The sequence below is a fragment of the Corylus avellana genome, chromosome 6 (assembly GCF_965113065.1).
Source record: "Corylus avellana chromosome 6, dhCorAvel1.hap1.2, whole genome shotgun sequence".
Classification (NCBI taxonomy): domain Eukaryota; kingdom Viridiplantae; phylum Streptophyta; class Magnoliopsida; order Fagales; family Betulaceae; genus Corylus; species Corylus avellana.
The window spans coordinates 22,480,639-22,494,812 of record NC_142495.1 but is presented as its reverse complement, the minus strand read 5'-3'; positions in this window follow the sequence as shown (position 1 = coordinate 22,494,812).

Here is a 14,174-nt window from a genome sequence, read left to right as displayed (position 1 = left end):
ATAAAAATGAGTTATTTGACACCACCCTTTGGGGTGCGGTTTTGCTTCAACAAAATCTGGTGTTGTAGCATGGGCAGTCATAGCACAACCAAAAGGGATAAGACTCTCGGAGAGACGGCAGGGGAGGCTGGAGGGGTAGTAGATTTATAGGAGGAGGGGCAACATGAATTGGAGCGGGGGAGGGATGGCACTATTATAGACTTTGGGTAGAACTCACATTTGAAAATTGGGTTGCAAGAGGAGGGTACCCAAGAGTTTTTATACGCATAGTTAAGTTTATACTTAAGGTATGTGAGATACTTAAGATTATAATATACCATCATGCTTTGCAACTGACGTCCATGGCAACTCACTCTATATCAACTTTGGGTTAGTGGTAGTTCTTTCTCTTTTGGCAATTCTACTCACCTATCAGTATTAAGTGGCTTAACACTATGCCCTAACATAGTACCAAAACATTTTAATCCATCTTATAGGTCGCCCCCTTTGTGACTCGACTACAAAGCTGCAACTTGTTTGATCCCATATTTGACGTGGTAGGTGTCTTTGATAGCAAATGATACAAATTTTGAGTAGGACTCGCATTTGAAAATCGGCTTGCAAATGATGAATGTCCACTGACTTATATGCGCATGATTAAAATTGCACTTAAACCATATTTGACACTTAGAATTATAACATACCACCATGCTCTACAGCTGACGTCTATGGCGGCCCACTCTATCGATACTGACCTGGTGATAGCCTTGTGTCTTTTGGTGACTTCACTTATCTAACATTATTCAATGGCTTAACACTATGCTCATATATAGTCATAAGACATTTTAATCTAGCCTAAGATTGCCCATTTCGTGACTCGACCTCAAAGCTACAACCTTTCGATCATATACTCGACGAGCTGCATCTAATCTCATACTCGATGTGGTGGCTAGCTCTAATATTAAATTATACAAACCTTGGGTAAAATCCATCCTTAAAAAGCGGCTTTTAATGGTGAGTTAATATTCAAAGTTAGTATAATTTAGTATAAAAAATAACCGTCATGTCAAGTATGGGATTGAAGGGGTTGGGACTTTTTGGTTGAGTCACGGAGGGGCTAACTTGTAAGCTAGATTAAAATGTCTTGGTACTATGTATGAATATAGTGTTAAGCCATTGAATATTTATAGGTGAGTGGAGCTACCAAACAAGAAAAAGGTTATCATTGGACAAGTGTCGATAGAGTGGGACGCCGTAGACATCGACTGTAGAGTATGATGATATGTGATGATCCTAAGTGTTTTACATGGCTTAAGTAAATCTTAATCATGCGTATATAAGTTATTGGATACCCTCCTCTTACAAGTGGGTTTTTAAGGGTGAATCCTATCCCTCTGGCCTCCCCCTTCCTCTCTCCAACCCTCTCTTCAACGGTCTAATCCTTTTGGCTGTGCTATAACTGTGCCCAAACTACAATACCAGATTTTGTTAGAGCAAAACTTCACCCCAAAACTCTTTTTTTTTTGTAAGTTATAGTTCCTATCTCAAGAAGTTCCATTAGTTGATGTCCTTGTCCTCAATGTAAAAGAACATCTTACATTTGAGGGTAAATTACAACAAAAAGGACATCACAAATGTAACTCAGTGCGACCAAATTTGTGGTAGTGAACAAGCGTCTCTTGCGTGCTTTTGTTGTAACACCTCTTATAGTTTATTAAAGGCAATGAACCTGCAAAGTGTCTATGTAACATCCTCAAGTTTATTTAATAAGAAAATAACTCGAAGAGTTACACCTACCCCTAATCGGATAACAATGATGTGAAAGGTCTATTTATTTATTTTACAATCAAACATGATAGCCACAAAACCAAGGCAAAACTGTAAATAACCAGATTCTACTATCAGTAAAGTAACTTAAAACATCATAACATAACTTAGCATAATAATTTCAACATCCATCAAGTCTAGGTTACCAAAATAATAAGTATCAAAGTCTAGCAATCAGAAATATACATAAAAATAGAAAGATATAATGGGTTATAATCAGGATCCTCAACAACCCAAAATTAAGTATATGTATCACCAGTACATAAAGCCTAAGCGGACCAACTCAAACTCCTCTAAGAGGTATGCAACTCCCTCCACGGTCTCAAAAAGATAATGTACATACCCATGCATGTCTAGACCCTTAGGAGACCCTTGGTGGTTGGTGCACCATAATCTAAAGAAATACGGGTCATCTATAAAAAAAAAAAAAAGTTTTACTTGTAAAAAGATAAAGCGTGAGTGCACAAATTAGTAAATAATCACACGTGAAACATGTCAATATGCGGTGAACTCTGTCTTTATTATTATATATATATATATAGATGTGAAGTAGTGGCGGAGCCATATAGGCCTTTGGGGGTGCCATGGCACCCTCAAAGATTTAAATTCCCCCCCCCCCAAAAAAAAAAAAAATTCCAAGGATGTTGCTTTGTATGGTAAACTTTAATAATGCCGAAACTTAATACATATGTATGGCAACCAAAAAAAATCCTTATTTAATGCATATGTATGGTAAACTTTAATATCCATATGATTGTTTATTTTGTTGTTTAATGTTTATAAACTTTGATTGTCTCTTACGAGGTCGTGATTTAACTTGAAAATTTTAGGTTCATGAATAAACTTTAGGTTTATGAATTGATTAATTTAACTTGCTGAGAGCTTCAATTTAGATTCAATACTTGATAATTTTGTACTTCTAAGAGACCGTAAAGTGTAGTTCTAGACTTTTTTTTTTTTTTTTTTTTTTTTTTGTATTTCTGTCTTTTTGATATATATAGTGCCGATATGTTACATTTCTAATATATCAATTTGAGCACATATTTATGAACTTTTATAGATATTTTTTTGTGATGCATATATTATGTGAATTACCAAATTTTTAGGGTGGAGAAAATTTTAGGACGCCAAAAAAATTTTAGCGGCACCCCCAATATGAATTGTCTGGCTTCGCCACTGATGTGAAGGATGGTTGAAAAAAAAAAAGAAAAATCTATTTGACACGACCTTTTCTTATATTTGTGGATTTCATTGGAACTGAAAAAAATATACCAAAAAGATAGTTCTTCTTTAGTTATATTAGTATTTTTCATTTGGTTACATTTTTGTTTGTCCTTAATTTATATATTATTTTTCATTCGAATTTTCTTAATTTTATTTAATACAAGTTACAAATTTTCTTTTGTAAATTTAATTGACTTTTGTTGTTCATTTTTGTTTTTGGGTGTTCCAATATTCCTGCCACTGTTTTTTATCTCTTTCTTTCTAAAAAGAAAAATTAAACTAACAACATTCTTTTGTTTACAAAATTAAAACATAACTGTAATCAGATATCAACATGCTCATATATTTTAGAACCCTTCTTTATTTTTGTCAATGTAATAGAAAAATTTCTCAAAAAAATTGTTTATGAGGAGAAAATTCACTCCTGAAAGACAAAAGTTTACCATAATAGATTGTGTAGTGGAGGAGAAGTGGTATCATTGTTGGAATATAATGATTAATCAATCATTTTCTATAATTGATTAATCTAGGTTTTTATTTTTATTTTTATTTTCCTTTATATTTCGTTTTAAACTACATATATGGGAACACATATTTAACACGTTTCAGTTTATAGGAACTAAAATTTATGAATTTTTAAATTTAATGGACATGTAGGTTTATGTAATTGAGTAAAACTATGGTTTAAAATAATCTTATGAACCTTTTTCATTTTTGGTAGCTAATTAGTTTTTTTTTTTTGAATCAATTTGAGAATTTCATTGATAAAATCAGCCACACAGAAACATGAAGTTCTTGTAACACAGTATCACAGATACACTCTGGAACAGAATTGATCCAAGTTCTATCTATGACGTTCCTAGAAGCCAGTCTCGCAAGAGAGTGGGCTGCTCCATTAGCCTCCCTACGGGCATGAACTGCTCGCCACCTGGTCATCTCCTGAAGAACCAGCCGCATATCGTCAACTATGTGGCCAAATCGCGCTCCTGTATGAGACCCCTCCTGTAAGGCCTTAATGACGGTCTGAGCATCCCCTTCAACAATCAGATTTTGAACGCCCAATTCCTTACAGAGAAAAATTCCATGGAGTAAAGACATGGCCTCCGCAACAGCGGGTTCGAAAAAACCCATCTTCGTAGAGCTCCTTGCTGCCATCACCTGGCCAGTATGATTTCGAAGAATCACGCGGCTCACGCCCATCCCCGTATAGCCCTGTTGGTGATCACATGCAGCATCACAGTTTAGCTTAAGCCACCCCTCTTCTGGTTTCTGCCATTTCTCCATTATCCCAGCCGGACTTTCCTCACGACTCTGGTGCAGGGACTGTATCTCCTCGACAGCTCGCTGAGCACTTTGAACTAACATATTTGGATGTTCAAAATTTCCTTCATGTAACCATGTGTTTCGTCTAAACCAAATTTTCTGAGCTGTAATTACAAACATCTGCAGATTCTCTCTATCGCATTTGTGAAAGAAATGTTCAGCCACTTGTAAAAAGTCATGGGCACTAAAACAGCTCTTCTGGAAAATTTTTTTGCTCGCGCCCCACACATCTTTTGTAGCGATGCATTCCCATAACACATGGTAGACCGTTTCCTTTTCCCTACCGCAGATAGGACAAGATGGATCCTGGATAATCTTGCGCCTTTCCAAATTCTCCCTGGTAGGAAGAAAGTTATGGCAAGCACGCCACATGAAATTCTTCCAAGAGTTTGGAATTTGTAACTTCCAAATCTCCTTCCAGATCTCGTTATCTTTTACCCTCACAGAGCATTCCGCGTGATGAGCAGTTGCACGGTCTTTTGCCATATAATAGGCACTACTAACCGAAAAGGTTCCCCTTGCATTGCCTCTCCAAACCAACTTATCGGGTTGGTTCAACACACTGATCGGGATATTTTGAATGACCCTTGCCTCCTCCGGATTGAATATCTCCTCAATAAGAACCTTCTTCCACCATCTTGTATCAGTGTCAATAAGGTCCCTCACCAGGGCTCCCTGATCCAGAATTTTTGGTGGAGATTGGACGCTATATGTAGAAGGAGTTGGGAGCCATTTGTCCCCCCATATATGAGCACTTTCTCCATTTCCAATCCGCCAGACCAGACCTTCTTTGACCAAATCCCGGGTACCAATTATGCTCCTCCAAGCAAAAAAGGGTTTATGACCCACTTGTGCTTCCAAAATTGAGCACCTCGGGTGGTATTTTGCCTTCATAATTTCTGCGATCAAACTGTCCTTCACGTTTCATAGTCTCCAACATTGTTTTGCAAGGAGGGCTTGATTAAAATAATGGAGATCTCTGAAGCCCAAACCACCTTGCGTCTTTGCCTCCCCCATTTTATTCCATCTCATCCAATGGATTCCGGTTCCCTTCGTTTGGTGGCCCCACCAAAATTGCTGCATAAGAGAGTTAATTTCGGCACAAAGAGCTTTTGGTAATTGGAAAACACTCATGCTATACGTGGGTATAGCTTGAATGACCGCCTTCAATAAAATCTCTTTACCCGCCTGTGAGAGGAACCTCAGCTTCCAGTCTTGTAATCTCTTCCATACCCGGTCTTTGATTCCTTTAAAAGCTTTTGTCCTCGATTTTCCCACCAAGGCCGGTAAGCCTAGATAAGTATCATACCTTTGCGAGGATGGAATGCCTGCAATATCCGTAATTTGTCGTTGTACCTCCATAGGGGTATTTCGACTAAAAAAGATGGCCGTTTTTTCCGGATTGAGTCTCTGGCCTGAAGCAAACTCATAGGAACGAAGAATAGTAGTTAATCTCGTCCAGTGACACAAATCCGCCTTGCAAAATAATAGGCTGTCATCGGCGAAGAATAAATGGTTGATTCTTGGCCCTTTCTTAGAAGTAGGAACTCCTACAAGCCTCCCATCCATGTCCGCCCTTGATAACATAGAGCTGAGAGCCTCTGCACAAAGCAAAAACAAATAAGGAGAAATAGGGTCACCCTGACGAATGCCTCTAGTTGGGAATATCCTACCCACTGGGTTTCCATTGACAAGGACCGCATAGTTAACATAACGTACACCCATCATCACCAAATGAATCCACCTTTCTGCAAAACCCATTCTTCTCATAACAGCCTCCAGGAAGCCCCATTCTACCCTATCATATGCTTTACTCATGTCAAGTTTTACCGCCATCTAACCCTTTTTTCCATACATGCGTGTATGCATGGTATGGAGAGTTTCATAGGCGGCCAAAATGTTGTCCGTTATTAACCGTCCCGGTATAAAGGCACTTTGGTTTGACGAGATTAAACGAGGTAACACTTTTTTAAGTCTATTGGCCAGAACTTTCGATATGAGCTTGTAAAGCACATTACAAAGGCTAATGGGGCGAAATTCCGAAACAGAAATGGGATTTAAAGTTTTTGGAATGAGAGCAATATAAGTAAAATTTAACTCTTTATTAATCATACCAAAATTGAGGGAGGTTAACACAGCTTGACACACCTCACTGCCCACAAGTTCCCAATTATCCTGGTAAAAAGCAGCAATCATTCCATCAGGGCCCGGAGCCTTTATGGCTGGCATTTGTTGCAACGCTGCATGGATTTCCAGTTCAGAAAATTCGGCCAGCAGCTCGTGGTTCATTTCCATCGTCACCCTCCCCTCCAAGTCTTGCAGACCAACGGTCGTGTCCCCGGAGGCTTCTGATGTGAACAAATTTGTATAGTAGTTCACAAACATACGGTCCACATCTTCTGGTTTATTCCAGGTTCTCCCTTCCAGATCAGTTATTTCGTGGATGAAACTATTCCTTCTTTTTTGTTTTACACATGCATGGAAATATTTAGTGTTCCTGTCCCCATCTTTCAGCCAGGATTCTCTCGCCCTTTGCTTCCAGTATAGGTCTTCTTGTTCAAGGAGATTGTGAATCTCACTTTGGAGGTTTTTCATTGTAGTTCTGTCCGTGGGCCCCTCCTCCTCCTGCATGTCAACCAGTATTTTGCTTTTTTCAGTAATTTCCTGCGCTTTGTTTCCTTTCCTTCCCTTATTCCATCTAGTCAACCGTGACTTGCAGTTGTTGATCTTTTGAGACAACACTCCCCATTTGTCTTCATGGTTGGGCTTCTTTCTCCATACTTGTTTAATAATCTCCTTACAATCCTTCTCCAGACCCCACTTTGCTTTATAGTAGAAGCTCCTCTTAAAACCCCTGCCATAGTGCGTATTGTCTAGGTGTACACAAATTGGATTGTGGTCAGAGCTGAGGGCCATTTCAATACGTGCAATATGCTTCAATAGACTCCAAGCCTCATGCCGTTTGCTAGCCTCCGGGTGCCCGTAAAACCCCGTTAATTTCCAATAGCTCTCACTCCCCTTCACTTTTATTATAGCGTTGATATGTCGACGGCTATAATTTTGTATTTCCAAACCCGCTTCATTATCCCATAATAATGCAAGACCTCCACTTTTCCCCATACTATCCACCACAAACATATTACTAAACCCAAATGTGGGTTTTATTCGCTCCAATTTCCTATGGTTCATCCGGGTTTCCATTAAGAAATCCACGTTGGGCTTCTTCACCTTCACCATCCGGCGCAGGTCTCGAACTGTTCGAGGGTTCCCAAGCCCTCGACAGTTCCAACTTATGATGATCATTTCGGTCGGCGGGTCTGCCTTGCAGCCCCTGCCAATCCCGATCCGTCCATGTTCTTTGACTGTGAACCATCGATACTCGGCTTCACTTTCCTCCCACGTTTGCCATGAGTCTGCAGTCCCTCCTCATCTTCACTATTTCTTCGCTTTCCTGACCCAGTTCCTTGAGAGTTGTCAGGGGATAGCAAAGCTTGGTGAACATTTCTTGCACGCCTTTTCCAGGAGGTTACAGATAGGCTACTTCGTGAATTCTTTTTTTGTCCATCTCCAGCTGTTGGGAGGTGGCCTGTTTCCTCCAGCACACTAGGCCCACCTTCGGCCCTATTGGCTTGAGAAGAGCCCACTTCTATCCCTTCAACAGTATCACTTCCCTTTAGTACCCCCTCCTGTTGTCCACAAACTGGCACGTGGTCCCCATGTGTGGAGTTGGTGTTGAAACTTGTTGGAGAAGTATCCATAAAAGGAAAGCTTCTATCAACGGACATTCCAGCTTTAAATTCTCGAGATATTTTGGCCACTAATGGTGAGGCCCCAATATTCCCCGTGATTTCCTCCCCGGAATCCTCAACGGTTAAATCACGTCGTGCCTCCTTTGGGACTGCGTTAACTCCCCCATTTAATTTTCCGCGATTCCCTCCCGCGTGATTGGAGTTTCCATCTTCTCCCTCCGTAACGTTTCCCTCCCTCTCCGGTCCCCTTGCCTCCCGCCGCCTTGTACCGCCATACGCCTCCGCCACAAAAGGTTGTCCTCTTGTTTTGCTCGAGCCTCCTCCCTCACTGGATTCACCTTCATAGGATCGACCTGCATGATCGTGAGGCCACCCCTTCCGGTTTCCATCCCCATTGAAGCGCCTCGTTGGAGACGGGACTCGCAGCCAGGGTCCATATTGTGGTTCATCTCTCTGATTACGAGATGAGCTGCGTTTCAAACAGCCTTCTTTCCCGTGGCAAATAATGCCACAGTGAAAGCAGTATCGAGGAAGTCGCTCATATTGGAAGTCCACCCAAACAGATTTTCCTTGCAGCTTTAGAAATCTACCTCTTGATAGAGGCTTTGTGATATCCAACGTGACTTTTACACGCAGAAATTCTCCCCAGCCTACTCCATCCATGTCGGTATCCACCTCCTCCACCAGTCCCATCGATGAACCGATTAGAGACCCTACCTCCTTGTTCATGCATGCCAGCGGCAGATGAAATATGTGGATCCAGAATGCAATTCTCTCGAAAGCGATCTGTGTTGGTGGGGTTAGACCATCAAAATCCTCCAACGAGAGAATAGTTCCCTCAAAAACCCAAGGCCTCCCTTCTAAAACTCTGATCTTGTCCCCCTCTTGTTCGAATTCTAGCAAGAAAAGATTTTCTCCTAGGACTTTGAAAGACAGGGTCCCTAAAGGTCTCCACTTCCGTATTAGTTTGGCTCTGATAGTCTCCTTACTAACCAGACGGTCTGCAATAAGTTTACCAATGAGACAAAGTTTGCCTCTCTGCACATTCCCTTCCATCTGTTGAGATGGTATCTCCAACTCTGCCTGCTCCTCTTCCAACAGAGAGAATGAACCCATCATTCGCGTAACTTCATCCGCCATTGTTCCCTGTTCTTACAGATTGCTAAAACAGACAAAATCCCCCACCGTCGGTAGACGTGAGACAAGAATCCTTCTCCTCTAGAGGAAACGTCTAGAGAGAATTGGACTATTCTCTTTTGAATAACAACACCAACTTTTGAAAGATAAATGAATGACATAGCTAATTAGTTAATTAAGAGAAGAAAACAAAAAATTTGTCAGGGGTGGCCGAAGCCACCCCCAGCCCCAACTAAGGTGGCCGATCACCCCTTAGTTTTTTCCAATTTTTTATTATTTTTAAAAATATATATTATTTAATTATTCTTTTTGTTAATAAATAGGTGTCTCGTTTATAGGCTCAAAATCTCTTTAGAGAGATCGTGATTATTAATTGGATATTCTTCAGTCCAAAATGGACTGAAGAGGATCATGTTCCTGTTTGTTTCAAGCTTGTATTATATAATAGCTCAAAACCGATTATATATATTCCCATGTATGAGATGACTGTCAAAATACCACTTCTAATTAAAAGTCTTTAAAATATTATCAACAACAAATTTTATTTTCTTCTCTTAATTATCTAATTAGCTACCAAAAATGACAAATGTTCATAAGATCATTTTAAACCATAGTTTTATTCAATAGCATAAACCCACATATCCAATAAATTTAAAAATTCATAAATTCTAGTTCTTATAAACTGAAACGCGTTAAATATTTATTCCCATGTATATAGTTTAAAACTAAATATAAAGGAAAAAAAATTCAAAATAAATTCCTAGATTAATCAATTATAGAAAATGATTGATTAATCATTATATTAAAACTATGATACCACTTTTCCTCCATTATACAACCCATTATGGTAAACTTTTGTGTTTCAGGATTTGAACTTTCTCCTCATAAACAATTTTTTTGAGAAATTTTTCTATAACTAGTTAGCTACCAAAAATGACAAATGTTCATAAGATCATTTTAAACCATTGTTTTATTCAATAGCATAAACCCACATATCCAATAAATTTAAAATTTCATAAATTTTAATTCTTATAAACTAAAATATATTACACATGAAATGAAGAAAAAAAACGTAAACAAATGAAAAATACTAATAGAATAAAAAAGAACTGTCTTTTTGATATATTTTTCCCAGTTCTAATAAAATCCACAAATATAAAAAAAGTTTTTGTCAAATAGTTTTTTTTTTTTTGTTTTTTTTTCAACGAATAAAATGAAAATACTAATATAATTGAAAATAACTATTCTAGCAAAAAAAGAAAATAAAATAAAAGAAAGAAAAGAACTGTATTATAATTTTTCATTGAGAAATAACGATTGAAAATTTGAAAAGAACTGCTATAGCAAAAAAAAAAAAAATAATAATAATAATAATAATAAAGAAAAGAATGCACTATAATTTTTTATTGAGAAACAACAATTGGAAACTTTCTCTACCTCTCTCTCGTCATTTTCCTGAATTAAGTGTGAAATTATCAAAGGAGCATTGAGATATAAACAGAAAGTAAGAGAAGAAAAAAGAAAAATAAAGAGAGAGAAAGAGAGAATTTGGGAACATTTTGTTTTCTTTATTAAGATATCAATTAAATGCAAATTGTCTCACATTCAGCTATAAAGAGAAAGCAAATGAAGATAAAAAGAAAAATAGAGATATAGAGAGAGAGTTTGGGAATTTTTTGTTTTCTTCATTAAGACAATTAAATATATTACAAATAAAAATCATACTTTTTAATTGTCTCACATTGAGATATAAACAGAAAGCGAGAGAAGATAAAAAGAAAATTAAATAAAGAGAGAGAAAGAGTTCCAAATAAAACCCCTACGTAAATATAAAGAGAAAGTAAGAGAAGATAAAAAGAAAAATAAGAGAGAGTTTGAGAACATTTTGTTTTTTTCATTAAGACAATTAAATATATTACAAATAAAACTCATATATTTTAATTGTCTCACATTGAGATATAAATAGAAAGCAAGAGAAAATAAAAAGGAAATTAAATAAAGAGAGAGAAATAGAGAATTTGAAAACCTTTTGCTTTCTTCATTAAGACACTTCAATGCATTATAAATAAAACTCCAATGTTTTAATTGTCTCACTAAAAGGCTAATGTCTGAACGTTTACTTGAAAATAATTGTTCTAGCAAAAAAAAAAAAAAAGAAAGAAAGAAAAGAACTGTATTATAATTTTTCATTGAGAAATAACGATTGGAAAATTGAAAAGCACTGTTTTAGCAAAATTGACAGTCTATACTAAGGACTCAATTTATTTTTTATTTTTTATTTTTAAATGTATCAATTAATCCAATTATGGGTTTACCCAACAATTTGTTAACTTTTTTCATATAAATTAATTTGGTACTATTTTGCAGTTTTATTCATTCATATAGATTTGTTTATTAAAAAAACAATTTATTATGTTTTTTTCTATTTTTAACTTAGCAATGAATAAAAGAGTATGCCACGAGACTTTATATTTGAGATTTTTATGACAAAGGAAGTGCGATTGGTAGAAAGATATTTGTGTATGTTCGCCCCTAATTTATTTGAATTCCTAATTTTGTTTTGATGCAGTGTCATGCCAACAACAATAACACTCATTCTCTTCTTGAAGATGATATGATGCATATATTGATAGATATCATCGACCAGTTGAAACATCTTACAGTCCTATTAACCTTAAAAATTATTTTGGAAATTAATTTCTTACCATTGAAATTTTTAACCCTTTTTAACCTTGTTTAATTTATTTAACGGACCATTCGTATGTACTTGCAATTTAATGATGAAATCAAGGTATGTAAAACTACTAGTTTCTGTATACGTCTTTTTTTTTCTTTTTTTTTTTTTTTCTTGAAATTGACTATTTATAGTACGACCTCAATTTTTTTTATTTTTTATTTTGTTTGCAAAATGTATCAATTAATCAAATGAGTATGAAAAAGAGAGCTAGATGGTCAAAGTTTTTCGTGGGAGTGGTGGTTGCAGAAATATATATATATATATATATATATATATATATATATATATATATATATATAGTGTTATTCATTTAGGATATTGAGGTAGTTGCTTTCTTAAAAATACTAAATATTGGAGTTGTAGATCGTTTTTGGCATTATAAAAATTAATTGTAGATAACATTGTTGTTTCTTGCAGTTAGAGCCAAAAGATTTGTTTGAACCGTGTTCATCAGACGAATTGACGATTTGGTCAAATCTTCAGCATTTCTATTTTAATGTGGGCGCAATACAATTTGGACATCATGTTGTAACATTACGGGTTAGATGAATAACATAAAAGAAAATTTATACAAAATATAGAAACTTAGGAGAATGTGTCACCTTTTGTATATGCCTAACTATTATTTATGTTCTTACATTTGTAGAAAGATATTTGTGTATGTTTGCCACTAATATGTTTTTCCTTTTCTTTTAAATTAGTGAAAGAGTAGACAATTTATTTGAATTCCTAATTTTATCTTGATGCAGTGTCAATATCTCATGCCAACAACAATACCACTCATTCTCTTCTTCAAGATGATATGATGCATAAGTCCCAGTAACCTTAAAAATTATTTTTGAAATTAATTTCCTACTATTAAAGTTTCTAACCCTTTTTTAACATAAATGTTTAATTTATTTAACGGACTCTTTGTATGTACTTGCAATTTAATGATGAAATCAAGGTATGTAATACTACTAGTTTCTCTATGCGTCTTTTTTTTTTTTTTTTTTTTCTTGAAATTGATTGTCTATAATACATCCCCAATAATTTTTTTTTTTTTTTTTTTAAATTGTTGTTTGTAAAATGTATCAATTAATCAAATAAGTATGCAGAAGAGAGCTAGATGGTCAAAGGTTTTCGTGGGAGTGATGGTTGTAAAGAATATATATATATATATATATATATATATATATATATATATATATATATATATATATATATATATAGTGTTACTCATTTATGATACTGTGGTAGTTGCTTTCTTAAAAATACTAAACATTGCAGTTGTAGATCATTTTTGACATTATAAAAATTAATTGTAGATAACATTATTTTTTTTACAGTTAGAGCCAAATGATTTGTTTGAACCGTGTTCATCAGACGAATTGATGACTTGGTCAAATACTTAACATCGCTATTTTAATGTGGGCGCAATACAATTTGGACATCATGTTGTAATATTATGGGTTAGATGAATAACTTAAAGGAAAATTTATACAAAAGATAGAAACTTAGTAGAATATGTTACCTTTTGCATATGCCTAACTATTGTTTATGTTCTTACATTTGAGGTTATCAGTCATTATGCTTCAGGTCTATGCATTCGACGACTTAATTTTGTCTCACCTAAAAACTATAGGAGAAGCTAAAACACTATCATGTACTTGCTATGAAATCATTTTGAGCTATTATGCCCCGGTATTTGTATTCGTATACTTAAATTTAGATCCCGTAAAGTTTTTAAAGGAAAGGTAAAATGATGTTACAACTCAATTTGTTCAATTTTGTATTATAGGATAAAACTACTATTGTGGTACACTTTTAAATAAATTTATAATAATTTAGGATATAAGCAACATCATTTTGGGAAATCTCCACCAGCACACAATAGATGATTTTCAAATAATTAATATCCTTAATGAAGTCCAATGCAAATTCGCAGTAAAGTTGGAACATATCAAAATAGAATTCTGTCAACTGTGACATAAATGAAACTATAATGGATGATTAGTTCTTGTTGAGATCTTGTCAATAAGATCTTAATTCATTATCTAAGTAAAAATACAAAGCAAACACAAATATTAAGATAGAGATGTCAACAAGAGCTTAACCCTATCAAGATTTGAGAAAGAGCACAAGATCCAATTTTTTTAGGATTTCCTTGAAAAAATTAGTTTTATAGGGCTCCTCTTGTGCCCAACAATTTGAGTTGG